This window comes from Podarcis vaucheri (assembly GCF_965113315.1).
Source record: "Podarcis vaucheri genome assembly, chromosome: 18".
NCBI classification, from domain to species: Eukaryota; Metazoa; Chordata; class Lepidosauria; order Squamata; family Lacertidae; genus Podarcis; species Podarcis vaucheri.
Genome location: NC_138756.1, coordinates 2137069 through 2153430, shown reverse-complemented (window position 1 = coordinate 2153430; position 16362 = coordinate 2137069). Strand labels below are relative to the sequence as shown.

At 47.3% G+C, this 16362-nt stretch overlaps 1 protein-coding gene and 1 long non-coding RNA gene across 3 annotated transcripts in view; one reads left to right on the top strand and one right to left on the bottom strand.

Annotated features, from left to right (window-relative positions):
• The window catches only part of GATAD2A (GATA zinc finger domain containing 2A), an 83691-nt gene extending 67753 nt beyond the window's left edge, over positions 1-15938 (bottom strand). For both annotated transcript variants that reach the window (XM_082206414.1, XM_082206420.1), the window contains exon 1: positions 15823-15938. The gene's annotated coding sequence lies outside the window, so the exon portion shown is untranslated. The remainder of the gene's footprint in view (positions 1-15822) is intronic.
• On the top strand, positions 35-5241 carry LOC309523080. The gene is made up of 3 exons (XR_014215225.1): positions 35-165; positions 1650-2665; positions 2717-5241. It is a non-coding gene; the product is annotated as an uncharacterized lncRNA (long non-coding RNA).
• Positions 15939-16362: the final 424 nt, after the last annotated feature.

Sequence of the window (16362 nt, the reverse complement as noted above, 5' to 3'; positions counted from 1 at the left end):
CTCGGGCAGGAGAGAGGCGGAAAGAGAGCGCGCAGCGAAGGATCGGGGCAGAGAAGGAAGGGGGGATGGCTGAGGATGCCGCGGGGGTGGCCCCCCACTTTTGGGGTGTTCCTCTTTCTCTTTGGGGCCACGTGGAGAGGCTGGACGGCGGCAGACCAAGTCTGGGTATGTGCCCATGTTGAGGCAGGGGGCTTCTTTCTGCGTGTCCCACCCCGCGGAGGGAAGAGGCGGCGGCTGCTACTGCTACATCCGATGGGGCTTTGCATGCTGGGGGAGGAAGAGGAGAAGCCGCCCAGCCTCGCTAGGGCCTCGGTGCCAGAGAGCGCTTGTTGTGGGACCTGGAGGGAGAGGAGGGAGAATGACGGCCGCCCGGGACTCGCCGCTGCCTGGCGCTTTGCAAGGCCCAGGGGTGCTGACGACACGCGTCTGCTTGCTGCGTTTACTCGGGAATAAGGGCGGCCGCGGCCGGAACGGTAATCCCTTTATCGGGGCCGGCCGACTAAACTGTCAGCAAGCTCCCAGGTGCTCCGGAGCTCTCCGCTGACGCTGCGGAGTTGAAAGCCAGCTCTCGCCTTTCTGGCATTTGGGTTGGGGCCTAATGCTCAGTCGGTAGAGGCTGACTCTGCGGGTCGTGGGTTCGAGCCCCACGTCGGGCAAAGGATTCTTGCATGGCATGGAGTTGGGCTAGACGACCCGCGAAGCCCCTCGCAACTAGGCAGTTCTATGGTTCTCCCCCCCCACTCCACCACAATTGCTCGGTACAATTTCCGCGAAATTGGGGCATTCACAATCTGGGTTAAAATGAGCGCTATAAAGAAGCACCTCTGGCCAAACCCCTTGAGGCCTCCAAACTTCAATCAGCCACAGCCATCCTAAGGCAGGTTTCTTTTGTGTTCCCCGTTAAAACCAGCACTTGATTCAGAGCTGGAGGACTGTAATTTTGTTTTGGGGAGAGCAGTTGGGCACCTGTTTTGTATGCAGGAGGTCCCAGGTTCAAGCCACCGGGGTGGGGGGCACACACCCCAGCCACCTCCGTCTACTGCTACTGGCAGTGCCTTCCAGGGGTCGCAGGCAGAAGCACCCCACCCCATCTTTTATTTAGGAGGAGAGACTCCAGGAATTAGCTGCATGAAACAAGCATTGTTCTACTCAGCAGTTAGAGCCACTGAAATGAATGGGCCCAATCTAGTCATGTCCTTTCATTTCAGTGGGCTGTATCTAATGCTAATTCTACCCAGGAATTAGAACTGTTGAAATTGATGGACATAACCAACACAGGTCCATTCATCTCAGTGGGTCTGCCCTGTGTAGAAGGTGCAACTCAGTGGGTCTACTTGTGAGTACCACTTTGGATGCAAAGACCATGCTCCAGTCTCTTGTGGGCTGCAGCTCTTAGGCTTCTTCCATCAGCAACTTTGAAGTTTATTTAAGGTTACCATATTTATTCGAGTCTAATGTGCCCTTGGATCTAACGCACACCTAAATTTTCAGAACCTTGAAACCAAAAAAAGGGATTTGCTGGCGAATGCAAATGTGCCATCGAATCTAATGCGCACCTGAATTTTCGCAGCATAATTTGGCCAAATGAGATTAGATTTGAGTAAATACGGTATTAATAACTTCCATCCAATCTCTTGTGCCCACTACAGCTCCCCCACCCCATCTTTGAGGATGAGATTCCAAGCCTACACCAGAGGCAAATGCAGCGGCAACACTCCCAGCCCTTACACCAACTACCCTTCGGTGAACACAATAAAACCTGGAATGCAAAGCAGGTGAAAAGGTGTGGTCTGGCTGGTCATGAGGCTGAGGCTGGCCATGATGGCTGTCAGCATTCCAAGGTCTTTTAGGTGTCACGTTCTGGGGTGTGCCTTTAAGGTAACGCTGTGTTTGAAGAATGGCGGGCATCAGCTGTGCTGCATTAATTATACTCCCTGGTGAGTTTGTAGGAGCAGGGTGGGTCCGAAGAGAAAATGGCTATCTACTGTCTTTTTTTTCCTTCTTCACCTAAACAAATGGAATAGAGGAAGACCTTTTTCGTTTTCTTATATTTTGCCAGGGAAACATGGCCAGCTTTCTTAAACCTAAAATTCTCAACAGGGGGGCAGATCCTATAAGTTGAAACAGGAATCTGCTACAGAAGACGCTGCCCAGTCCTATGGCATTTTAAGAGGGAGTTTGGAGACAGTGCACCATAAACAGGTGACCACGTGCAAAGTTTAAGGTCAGAGTGGCCAAGAAATAAAGCCCAATACCAGTCCTGCTTAGAGTAGACCTGCTGCAATTGATGGGCATGACTCACTTTGGCCTTTTAATTGCAGCATGTCTGTTGTGAGTAGGGCTAGCGCTCACTACTACTCTTCCCCATAAGATGCTGGGGCAGGTTACAGCAATGTATAAAGACAATATTGAAATTGTTTAAAGAATTTACAATCAGGAAGGATAGTGTGGGTCCTAAAATACAGCAACACAGGAAGAGCCCTCCTGCTCAGGGCAATAGGCCATCTAGCATATGATCCTCTTCTCAAAGTGACCAACCAGATGCCACTTTTGAGAAAAAAAGACAAGCAGGACACAAGTGCAACAGTATCTCTCCCCACCTGTGATTCCCAGGAACTGAAATTCAGAGGAACAAATTAGGGTGTCAAAGGTGAGGGTTAAAAAGGTGTGTTTTCAGCATACAGTAAAGTACTTTCCTTCCTTGGATGTTTGTAAGCAGAGGTTGAATGGCCTTGAGCTGAGATTCTTGCATTGCCGGGGTTTGGATTAGATGAACCTCAGGGTCCCTTCCAACTCTACAGTTCGGATTCCATACAGTTTAAGGTGCCATGCTCACCTCTGCAGAGAGGGGGTTCCACGGCTTAGGGGCTGCCACAGAGTGACCTGTTTGGCAACTGCTTCCCTTGTTCTACACTGGCTCCCAGTATGTTTCCAAGCACAATTCAAAGTGTTGGTGTTGACCTTTAAAGCCCTAAACAGCCTCAACCCTGTATATCTGAAGGAGCGTCTCCACCCCCATCGTCCACCCCCACTGAGGTCCAGCTCCAAGGGCCTTCTGGTGGTTCCCTCTTTGCAAAATGTGAAGCTACAGAGCACCAGGCAGAGGGCCTTTTCGGGAGTGGCACCTGCCCTGTGGAATGCCCTACCGCCCAATGTCAAGGAGATAAACAACTACACGACTTTCCAGAGACATCTGAACTGTATGGGGGGTTTTAATATCTGATGTTTCGTTGTATTTTTACATTCTGTTGGAAGTTACCGAGAGTGGCTGGGGCAACCCAGTCAGATGGGTCGGGTACAAATAAATTAGTATTAGTATTATTACTAGATTCTAGTTGTCATCATCCCTGACTATTGCTCACTATGGTGAGGTGCATGTGATCTCCCTGACCTTGTTGCTGTCTGAATAACAGGTTTGCAACTACTAGCATGCAGTGTTAAGAACAACATAACCTATGGATAATTTCAAATATGTAGTAAGATTCCAGTCCCCATGGTTTTGGTTTTTTTTAAAGTTGTGTCTCAGAGTCCTACCTGGAAATACCTGGAATTAAACCTGGGACCTTTTGCATGCAAAGCAGAACATACAGTACAACCTCTTGCAAATATGGGAACAAAGACAGTCCCTCTGGAAGCAGGCCTAATAAACTATGTTAATGCCATTTCACAACGGTGAGGCATGGAGACAACAACGCCAGGTCACAAATCACAGGCCTACATGTTCACATTTGTTTAACTCTTAATGTTCTGATTCCAGGGCCTTGGAAGAGGAAGCAAGCATGTTGGGTCAGGCGAGGAGGGCCTAAGTTAAAAACTGCTAATATTTTAAAATGAACAAAACGTGGAGTGGTTTCCCTTTAGGTTCCTTCCAGCTAAGGATAGTGGCGACAGAAATAGCAAGGGTTACATCATCTGCTTTCCTAAATATTAATATGTGTGTGTGTGTGTGTGTGTGTGTGTGTGCGCGCACACACACACACACACTAACACACACAGAGTGTGTTCTCTTGAGACAGGCCAGAGATTGCACACCGTTTTGAGAGCGAGGGAAGAAAGGGGGGACAGTTCAAGGTATACCTGTCTGCCTGGTAGGCTGTGTGAAGGCTAGTCACCTCCCCTAGGGTTAGCCAATGTAATGCCTTCCAGATGCTGTTGGAGTACACTTCTGCTATCATCATCTCTGACCATTGGGCCATGCTGATTGCCAAGAACGAGGAATGTAAGAAGAGCCCTGCTGGATTGAGCCAATGGCCTATCCAGTCATAGAATTGTTGAGTTGGGAGGGACCCCCAAGGGCCATCTAGTCCAACCCCCTGCAATGCAGGAATCTCTGCTTAAGCATCCAGGACAGATGGCCACCCAATCTCTGCTGAAAAACTTCCAAGGAGTCCACCACCTCCCAAGGGAGTCTCTTCCACTGTCAGAAAGTTATTCCAGAAGTTGAGTCAGAATCTTCTTTCTTGTCACTTGAAGCCATGGGTTCAAGTCCTGCCTTTTTCAAGCACCCTTTTTTCACAGTGGCCAACAAAATCTGCATGGTACCAAGCTGGTGTGTACCTCTGATCTACACTGACCAGAACTTTTTTTAAAAAAAAAAATCATTATAATGAAGCACAGGAATATTTCAGCACATGGCAAACAATACAATGACAGAAGAGCAGGGGAATGAGAAGAGGTTTGTGCATAGGAACCATCCATACAGCGGAGATGGTGATTTTAAAATAAGAAGAGCCCTGCTGGATTACACCAAAGGCCCATGTAGTCTGGCATTCAGTTAGGAACATAGGAAGAAACCTTAATAGTGAGTCAGATCATTGGTTCATTGAGCTTAGTGTTGTCCACACTGACTGGCAGCAGCTCTCCACGGGTCTCTTCCCTGTCATGCCTGCAGATGCCAGGGACAGAATTTTCTACATGCAAAGCAGAAAATCTATCACAGAGCTATGAGATTGATCTCCAAGGACTTTCTGGCAGTCCCCACACTGTGAGAAGTGAAGTTGTAGGGAAACAGGCAGAGGGTCTTCTTGGTAGTGGCGCCCACCCTATGGAATGCCCTCCCATCAGAAGTGAAGAAGATAAGTAACTATACAACCTTTAGAAAACACCTGAAGGCAGCCCTATATTGGGAATTTGTTAATGTTTAGTTATGTTTTTATGTATGTCGGAAGCTGCCCAGAGTGGCTGGGGCAGCCCAGTCAGATGGACGGGGTACAAATAATAAAATTATTATTATTATTCCTTGCCCACAGAGAGGTGTATTATAAACCACCCTGTGAGTCTCACATGAAGGGTTGTATACAATTTTTAACAACAACAGAAGGGCCAGTGCTCTTTGGGATCTCCCTGCTCCACAAAGGAGATGATGCTTTCAAAATGGCAGTTGTCTTTTTCAAGCTCTGGCATGGAAATCACTCGTGTACTGAATCCTATTAGGATCTAGGTTTTGCTTTTTCAAAAGGAAAACACATTTAAAGGGTGGTTGGGGAGCCTCAGGTCCATGGACAGAATTCAGCCCTCCAGCTTACCTGGCCCTCAAAACTCTCCCGATACAGCACCCCATAGGAGCCAACTGCCATGGTCTGAGAGGTCTCCCCCCACAATAAAATGTTTGAGGGTGCTGCCCCTCCCCCAAAGTTGATGAGCATTGCCACTCAAATGGTGATCATGTGATCGATTATGCAGGGTGGGGCGTACCTGGGCCCCCCAATATTTGATTCAAGTTGGCACCCTGCATCATCCTGTCATAGCTCCTGCTTCAGGCCGTCCTTGAGTGTTTTGGTTTGACCGCACTGTGCCTTTGTGATAAAGCCTCTTTGCTTGCCTTGATGGAGGATGGAGAGAAAGGTGTGGGTGAGCAGAAACCAGCCTACTGCCCAAAGGTTAAATTTGCATCCATTGCTCTGCCCAGTTTTGCCTGTGGCCCTGCTCACCACTTGCATGGAGTCCTCAAAAAACTTTACCAGAAGGGAATGCAGCCCTAGAACTGAAAAATGTGCCCCCCACCCCAAATCCCTGACTTAAAAGGATTGCCTATCTATGTATTCATTGGAGAATTAGCACCCTTGGGTGTCAGACTTTAGCGGGGCTTGTTCAACTGGGCTCTTAAGTGAAACCACTTAGCATAACTTGTTCAGGTGGAAGCGGAAAGGTGCACTTGGAATGACAAGGAGAAGATGAGTCAACTTACATTAAATAAATAGGTTTGTGTACAGTATATGAAAAACGGAGGGAGGGGGAAAGGAATCTGTTGACCTCAAAGCAAGATTTGCACACCTGGGATTAAAATACAACTCATTGTTTTTCTGAACTGCTGATGGGGACAAGAACAGTAGTGTGCTACAGAATTCTGGAGGTGGCGCAGCTGTCCTGCGCACTACACCCCGCCCTAACAGTAGATGGCTTTGGTTCTGGGGGGATCAGTTCCCAGTTATCACTTCCATCTTTTAAAATGGGAATAAGCAGCCGTACAAATAAGTCACCAGCCCACATTTATCTTTTTGCTGCTGCTAACCATATTTTAAAATGGTTTTCCAAAAATGCACAACTTGTGTCAAAAAGGTTAGAAAGAAAGAAGAGACACAGAAACGGGCTCTCATAAAGCTTCCCAACCTGTTCTGCCGGAGATGATTCTTGCTCTTCCACAGGTAACCAAGGTGTGGGGCATTTGCAAGCCTGCTATTATCCTGCCTCACAGACTGGGTTGGGATATGTGTTCTTGAACTCTGAGAATGCCCCTGTGGAGCTAGAACGGACATGAAATTCCCTCAGCATGCAACTGAAATAATTGGGAGTCCTGGAAAAGTTGTGGACAGCAATTAGATTTTGCACCAAGCAAAAAGTTGTCCCTTTTTTCCTGAGACTCTTTTAGCTTCCTGCTTTTCCTATGGCATCCTGTCTCACCCACATTTCACACTCTGTCCCTGGATAGGAAAAAAGACCTGGGCTAATCTTCCAGGGGCCACATTGCGGTGGTGGGCAGAGCCAGAAGGGAAAGTGGGCAGAGCAATAAATGCAAATTTTACCTTTTGTACCATAGGTACAACACATAGGTGTGTTCTACACCCACGCCCACACAGCCCTCTGCCCTCCATCCAGGTAAGCAAGATGCACTATCAGAATTAAAGGACTCCTACCCAGGCAAAAACACCCAAGGAGATAAAGAGGCAAGGCTGGTGAGAGATGCTGGCCTGGGTAGAGTCCCGAGCAGTGAAAAAAACTTAGATATATAAGATTGGCACAAAATGGCTCCTTAAACCAGGATTACAGTCGCCAAAACAGAATGACTAGTTGCCATTTTGGGTCCAGGCAGCTTGAAAGTTGTATTTTTCAGTAAGACTTTTTTGGTTCCTGAAATTCATTGATTGTGCAGATAAAATATAATGGGTAGAATTCTACAGAATGTGTTGCTAGTTTGTGAAAAAGGTCCAGGTCCAAGGATCCCTAGACATGCACCTCCAGGTGGTGGAGACGTCAGGTGCCATCCTTTTGCCCAGGCATCTTCACATGGTCGCAAGTGGCCGATGGCCAGGTGCAAAATGTGCCTGGTGAATTTCTAACGTTGGTCCTGAGGGCCAAATGGAGAGGCATGGAACTGCTTTTGTGCAATAGGCCTGAAGTTCCCACCCTTGCTTCCCCCACATGCACACTTTATAAACTACTTTGTACATTCCCCTAACAAAATAAAGTCTTAAGGGGATGTGGCCTCGGTGGTTCACATCCATTGTGCTATACTCATATTGCTCCATTTCTCTCTCACATTCCTTTGCCATCAACCTTTCTAATTGTTAAAGTCATTGGAACAGAGACTTCTCGTTTCTCTCCTCTTGCTCATGTACCCCTACAGAGCCATGTTTCTAGAACATGCACACTATAAATGATCATGTTTTCTGCAGGCTATGAAATGCGCCCCCCCCCTCCCCATGCAACCTGCAAAAGTGAGTCAAGATTGTTTTTTGTACATTAAGTTATAGAAAACAATCTCTATAGCAAAGACCAGCATCAATCCAAAGCCATCAAAGGGAAGCATCAGGCAGTGTAGTCTGAGGGTCATAACCAGAGTTAAGATCGTCATTATAAAACTAGCAGTTCATAAAACACTCCGGGGGGGGGGAGTTGCATTGTTTTTAAGGTGGGTGAAATTCTTCAGAATAGTTTTATTTTTAAAGGCAGGTTGCATCCAACTAAACTAGAGTAGACCCACTGAAGTGAATGGATCTAAGTAAGTCGTGTCCTTTAATATTAGTGAGCCTACTCTGAGGATGACCAGCAATGGACACAAGCTAGCGCTACTCAGAGCAGACCCATTGAAAATAACAGACATGCTCGGTTCATGTCCATTAATTTCAATGGGTCTACTCTGAGTAGGACATTGTTGGAGACAGCCAAGTGTTTACTAGGGTGAGAAAGAAGCTATCACCACTTTCAGTGGCAAGACACCCGCTCCCAACATAAACAGGAAAGGTGTGTTTCATAACCCCCCTTTTAAAATAATTTTGCAAGAAAACATTTCAGTGAGTCGGACTGCAGCTTCCAGTCTGACATGGGCTTTTATACATTTGGCAATTGTTCAATGAATGGAAGTGGGGACACACAGAAAAGGAAGCAAGCTTTCGAAGTAAATACAGTTCCATGCCCAAAAAGTTTCTAGATAACTCCCCCTGCTGCCGCCTTTATGCTGGAATCTCAGCCTGCACCAGGCAATTCTGACAGTTAAAAGTACGGTATGTTGAACTTTGAGGGAGTGGCAGGTGCTGGTTGGATATTTTAAACTGGACCTCACATTCGCATGACACTAATAACTTGCTCCATAAATTAGTCTAACCGCCATCATCATGGGGCTTCCAGCAACTGGTATTCGGAAGCACTGCTGTCTCCCAGCAAGGAGGCCCTGAACACAACCATCATGGCTAGCAGTGGGAATCCTGGGTGGGGAGAGTTGGTGTTACACTCAGGTGCTGCTTGTGGGGACTTACTATTGGGGCATCCGGTTCACTACTATGAAAACAGGACTCTGGACTGCTTGGTCCTCCTTTGGCCTGATCCAGCTGCAGAGTTCTTTGGGCTGCATTCAACTAAGTTCTACTCTAGAGCAGACCCACTGAAATTAATGGGCCTACATTAGTCATATCCATTCATTTCAAAATGCATACTTTCTAGCATTGGATACAACTCTATGTTCTTAAGTTCCAATTCTATCTCCATTCAGTTTTACCAGACCCTCCAAGTGTCCCTGTTTTCCAGGGACAGTCCCAGATTTATAGACGCTGTTCCGGTTTCTGATTTGATCCCAGAATGTCCCACTTTTCCTTAGGAGATCCCTATTATCATCAGAGAAATGTTGGAGGGTATGGTTGGCTGTCCCAATTTTCATGGGAGAAATGTTGGAGGGTAGGGTGTTATGCAACCCCTGAGCCAAGGAGATAAGTAACTATACAACACTTAGAAGACATCTGAAAGCCATCCAGTAGAGGGAAGTTATTTTTAATGTTTAATGTTTTATTATATTTTTATATATGTTGGAAGCAGCCCAAAGTGGGCAGGGTATAATTATTATTATTTCTACTACTATAACTGTTATGGAATAGGACATCCCTTTTTTCATCAGAGAAATGTTGGACGGTATGTTTTACTCGATGACTCCCAGTACTATGAAAAAATAAAGGAAAAAATAAACACCCCTTTATTTCTACACTTCCGTGTTAGTTGCTTTTCCCTGTCTCCTAAGGTTAATATCTCCAAATACATTTCTCACAGGGAACGTGCCACAGCTGTCTAGCACAGGTATGGGTGGGTGCACAGCATGGGCTAATAAACTCCCCCCCCCCGAAGATTTGCACAGCTGACAACCTTCCTAATTTTACAGCTGTTGTCTTGGAGATAATGGAAAGGTGGAACAAAGGCGTGCACACAAACACAACGCAACTCCATCTCTAAAATAACTTTTTAAATGGAGCACGAGAAAGCAAAGGTTTGATTCCTAACCTATAAGGAATTGTTCAACCCAAATCCCCAACCATGGCCTGTGTAAGCGGGAGGGGCACACACAATGGATCTCCAGAGCATGTAACATTTTCTTCCAAAAGCACATTTCTTGGGGAGAGAGGGAATGACATATGAAAATAAGAAATCCCTGCTTTTGGTGGCCCCACCCCCCAGCATAAACACACAAAGCACTGGCTTAATGATTTGAAAAGTAGGGCAGTTCTCTCATCACCTGAGGACTTAACATCCCTGTCATTGTATCCAAGAGGAAGGAAATGTCTCACTTCCCCAGCTATTTCAGGAACAGAAATCAAGGGGAGGGGAGAAGGGTGGTTAGCTGAGCATTCCATCATAGGCTATTGGAATTGCATTCCTGGGTCACCCTAGGCAGTGAAGTGAAGTGGTTAGAGCACTAGTCCATCCATCCGTCCCCCCCAAAAATCATGTCTCAAGCAACCTGCCTCATGGGCTTAGAATGAAACAGATTCTCCCTTTGGAAGGGTGGGGAACACCTGTGGCCCTCCAGATGTTGCTGAAGCACAACTCCGGTCATCCCTAACCACTGGGTCATGTTGCCTGGGGCTGGATGGAAGCTGATAGTTCAGCGAGATCTGAAGGGCCACAGGTTCCTCGCCACTGTGCTAGGTACCTGGGCTGGCTCCAGGTAAAATATCTGAGGGGCTAGTTTACTTCTGTGGGCCTGCATAGCTCGACAGCCCTCTTCTGACCCTCCACGGATTCATCCGGGGGGGGGGAGGGTAGGGGGGAAGATGCAGCTCGGAGATAGAGAACATGCATTGCATGTAGTCAGTCCCAGGTTCAATCCCCAGGCTGGGAAGCTCCCCTGCCTGAAACAATGAAGAGCAGCTGCCAGTCAGTGTTGATCTGGCTTAGCATAAGGCAGCTTCCTACATACAGCTTAAATCTGGTTTTTATCTTAGTACAAGTTTCAACTGCCCTATCAATGCCAGGATGTGTGAACAGCAGCACTGCTTCCTGATGACATAACAATTACTTTACACTGATTTAAGCTGTAGCTTCTTGCCATATAATTCCCTTAACAATTTGGGATCCGGGCATCTCGCCATATTGTCCTGGTGGGGACCCAAGATCTGCAGGGGATGCCCTGCTGCAAGTTCCAGCCTTAAGTGTGTTCAGTACTGTGGACCCAATTATGTGGAGCTTCCTCCTGGCTGGGAGGAGAGAGGTCTTCTTGCAATGGCCTTTCCATTTCAGCAATGCACTGCAGTGAAGTTTTCTCTTGCATAATAGGTTTTATCCACTACATGCTTTTCATTATTTTTTAGAGAGTTTAGAGATCTAGGTAATTAAATGGCATATGAATACTGCACTTTAACTAATATAACTAAAATCTGAGGACCAGTCACCCATCAGAGGGCCTTCTCAGCAACAGAAGCTCCAGTTGTGGAAGGCACTTCCTCTGGGAGTTAGGCTGACCGCAGCATTCATGGTACTTCAGAGTTGGATAAGACCATGAGGAATCCTTTGCCCATTGTGGGGCTTGAACCCACAACCCTGAGATTAAGACTGAGCCAGGTTAGAGCAATGTACTCAGCTTTAGATGCTGGCTGAGGACCTGCCTTTCTGTGAAGACTGTAATATCAGCCTGTGTAGTGAGAAACAAGCATACTTGACAACATTATGTGATATTTTATTATTGGGTTTTATTTATGTAGTTACTGTAACCAACCCTGAGGTCTTCTGATGATGGGCAGTAATGAAGGTTTTTATATATATATAAATAGGTAAATGTGCTTGTCATGATCTATATTAATTCCCCCCAGCCCTCATAAAAACTTTAAAAGCGCACTGATGTTCAGTGGCTGATCTGGTTTGGCGTCCTGCTCTCACAGTGGCCAACGATGTCCCAATGGGAAGCCTCCAGCAGGACCTGGGTGCAACCACAGCAACTCTCCCACTTCTGATCCCAAACAACTTGCATTATGCCTCCCATCCTGGAAGTAATGTATGGTTATCATAGGCTGTAGCAACTGATAGCCTTATTCTCCATAAATTTCTAATCCTTGTTCGGAGCCATTACTACTTCTTGTGAGAGAGGATTCCAGTTTCATCATGCACTGTCTGAAAAAGTACAGTGGTGCCCCGCAAGACGAATGCCTCGCAAGACGGAAAACTCGCTAGACGAAAGAGTTTTCCGTTTTGGAGGTGCTTCGCAAAACAAATTTCCTATGGGCTTGCTTCGCAAGACGACAATGTCTTGCGAGTTCCTGCTGGTTTTTTTCCCTCCCCCCCTTTTCTAAGCCGCTAAGCTGCTTATCAGCTGATCCGATCAGCAGATAAGCCGCTAAAAGCCACTAATAGCGCTAATCCGCTAATCCTTCAATGGGCTTGCTTCGCAAGACAAAAAAACCCGCTAGACGAAGAGAATCACAGAAGGATTCTTTTCGTCTTGCGAGGCACCACTGTATTTCCTTTGTCTGTTCTAAATCTTCCAAGATTCATCTTCATTAGATGGTCCTGAATTCTGGTGTTATGAGAGATGGAGAGAACAACTCTCTGTCCATTTTCGGCACTCTAAGCATACTTTTAGACACCACACTGCTCGCATATGGCAGGGTTTATACACGAGACAAGTGACTTTACGTATCTGAGGGCACTAGACTCCAGTCCATCACAGCTTCCACCATAATACATTTGTTATGTCTTTTTAAGGTTTAATTTCTTTTTCCTGCCAGAGACTTAACACAGCTAGCCAAAATGTTGCCCGGAGCGTTCTTTCCTTCCCTTTGCTGCTCTTTCGTTGCTCAGCCTTCTGCCACCAGCAAAACTTCCATCTCTAAGACAAAACAAGCCCCTGCATGCCTCTAGTTGTACCTCTTGATTTCCCACCTCCCTGATCTCAGTTCAGCTTGCCCTTCCTTCCTGGAACACCTGGACCCAGTGGATTCCCATACTACCCTGTGTATAATTACACCAACCTCACCCTCTTCCCGAGTTTCCCTAACCGGCTCTTCTCCTCTCCTGGCATTCTCATTGAGCCCTCCATGTTCCCTCACACACATCTCTAGAAACTATATTTGGAGATGGGCTGTAGCCTAGTGGTAAACTGTTTTTCATGCAGAAGGCATGTTTAATAATAATAATAATAATAATAATAATAATAATAATAATAATAATTTATTATTTATACTCCGCCCATCTGGCTAGGTTTCCCCAGCCACTCTGGGCGGCTTCCAACAGAATATTAAAATACAATCCTCAGTATCTCCAGGTAAGGCTGGAAAGGACTCCTGGTCCAAAACCCTGGAGTCCCTGCCAGCCAGTGTTGACAATGCTAGATACACCAATGAGTCCAGCTCTGTAGAAGCCATGTTCCTATTTAAACCAGCCCTCTGTTCATAAGCATGAGGATCAGAACTTCACATTATCTTTAGAAGGTCCACAGCTGAGTAGTATAACACATGTTTTGCATGTAAAAAGTCCAAAGTTCAATCGCAGGCACCTCTAGGAGCTGGGAATACCACCTGACTGTGAAACCCTGTAGAACTATTGCCAGTCAGTGCAGAAAATACTGAGACAAACAGGCCAATGATCAGATTTTGTCTAAGTCAGCTCCATATGTACAAAGCAAATTCCTTCTTCACCCACCACTCTTGGTACCTCTTTTCTTCCTTGTTTATTTTTTGATATTTCTATGCCACTCCATAACAAAGTCCTTTGGATGGCTGGTGATAAATAAGGAGGGGGGGAGCTAATAAAGAATTAAAAAAAAAACATTTAAAAGGGGAGGTGGATGAATAATTACATAAAAACAACAAAACAGAACTCCCATGCCACAAAATAAAAAACATCAAAGGCTCAGATTATTGAAGCCAGCCTTTGCCAAGCTGGTGCTCTCCAGATGTTTTGGACTACAGTTCTCATCTGCTCTAGCCAGCCTGGTTCTATGATGTCCAGGCTGATGGGTTCCCGACTGTGCTGGCTGTGGCAGCTGGGAGTTGTAGTCCAAAACACCTGGAAGAAACAAAGGTGGGAAAGGTTAATATAAGTTCAGGAGACCCAAAGCCTAGAATCAGGTGTGGGAAATCTTTGCCCCTCCCCCAGATGTTGATGAACCACAGCTCCCATAATCCCTGGCCATTGGCCATGTATGCTGGGGGCAATGGGAGCTGCAGTTAGCAACATCAAAAGAAAGGACTTCATCACCAGAGAGATGGGAAAGTTACTCCATAAGTGTGTGGGTGTGTAAACTACTGAGAAGGCCCATTTTGGACCAGGTTTCCAGATGATTTTGAACAGCAGCCCCGACATACAGTGTGTTGCAATAGTCTTAACATAAAGATAGCAACTCCTTTCCCCCACTTAATGTGTGAGGGGAGATGTGCCAGACACTTACCATCTCCTTGCTTAAGCTGCCACCTACATGCAGAACAAAAACTTTGGGGTCTGGATCCAGAAAGCTACATAGAATTGTAATGTACAACAGGGATGGACACATATGCTGGGCTCCCTAGATGTTGTGAACCACAATTATTATTTTTTAACTCTTAATTTCAATTATCTGTAAATGCTTTTATTGATAATTTTAATATTGCTTGTAAACCCCTTAAAAGACTTGTGACAATCAAGTGGTATATTGTTAAATGCTGTCCTCAGTGCTCATTCTTTGAGCACCCACAAAATCCCTCTGAACCCCCCCCCTCCCACAAAACATCTCCAAAGCCCTCCCATTAGATGTCAAGGAGAGAAATAACTATATAACCTTTAAAAGACATCTGAAGGCAGCCCTGTATAAGGAAGTTTTGAAATGTTTGATATTTTATTATGTTATTTTATGTGTTGGAAGCTACCCAGAGTGGCTGGGGCAACCCAGTCAGATGCGTGGGGAACAAATGAATGAATGTTAGCCATTGATGGTAAAGATTATTATTATTGCTCCCCATGAACCTAAACCACCCAACCAAACTTCTTTCCATTGCACACCCCTCCTGCTTCCTATTATCAAATCCCTTGACACCTTAGCACAAACCCCTCTCTGCTCATCCCCTCAATCCCCCCCCAAAAACTCCTGCTTCTCGGCCCCTCAAACACCCCCAAACAAACTTCTACTCAGCCGCAAAACCCGAACGCCCCCTAAACTCCAAACGCTTCCCCAGATTTCTCTCCTCAACCCCTCCAAACCCAACCCCCCAAAAAACTCCCTCTGCTCAACCTCTCGAACACCCAAACCCCCCCCCCACTTGCTTTCTGCCCCTTAACCAACAAAACCAGCTCGAAAACACACACAGCCGTTTACATGGCTCCCGGTTAGAGCGTGGCGCTGACAAGGCCACGTAGGGCCAGCTGCCTGTTCCTGCCTTGAGGGGGTTGGGCTAGATGATCCTCAGGGTCCCTTTCCAACTCTAAGCAATTCTATGAATACTCACACTGGCCTGTCAGACAGACATACATACAGGTATAATATTATATATACATAGTGCTTTTCTTTTGGGGGGGGAAAGGTGCCAGTACCGCACACCCCCCTGAGTACCCCCGGAAAAAGCGCCCACGCCACGCACCTATGCCCTCCCCTCCCCCACGCTGCGCCCTCGCGTGACAGAAAAGGCGGCAGGGAAATGGGGGGGGGGCTCCTTTGGGAGGAAGGGCGGGATATGGAAATTTAAGAAATAATATTAAAATAATTAAAATATTAGAAATCCGCCCCTTTCCGTTTGCTCTCCCTTCCCCCTAAGTGACACGCGGTGGGGGTTTGTGCTGTGGGGGTGGGGATCTCCCTCCCCAAAAAATCCCCCCTCACGCAGGAACTTCTTTCTCCGCCCTCCCCTCGCAGCCCCCGAGCGAAGGCCCCGCGGACTTTACCTCAGCTTTTCCTCCCGAGGGCCTCCTCCTCCTCCCTGCTCGTCCTCCTCCCTCCTCAGCGAGGCGAGGCCCGGCTTGGCCCGGCTGAGGGGAGGGAAGCGCGGTGGGGGAGGGGAGGAGGCTCCCTCAGGTGGCCGCTGACAGGAGGCGGGAGGAAAGGCCCCGGGGTGCCAGTGCGCGTGCGCGGGGAAGGGCAAAGGGGAAGAAAAGGCGGGCGAGCGGCTTCCAGCCTCGGGCCACGCCCCCTCTTGCCTCTCTCGCTTTCGACGGCGCCGGCTGCTCTCCCCGCCCACTTGCCGACCGCAGCCTATCCGCCGGCTCCGCGGCGCCACGCCCCCTTCTGTTTTTCCTCTCCGCCGTCACTGCTTTCCCCTTCCAGGCCCCGCCCCTCTCCGATCAAGCCCCGCCCCTCCTCTTTTCGCCTCGCACGTCTGCGTGCCTGTTAGCCGCGCCCACTTTGTGTAGAGGCCACGCCCCCTTTGTGACTCCCCGCCGCTTTTCGCCTCGCCTATCTGCGTGCCGGTTCGAGGCGCGCCCCCT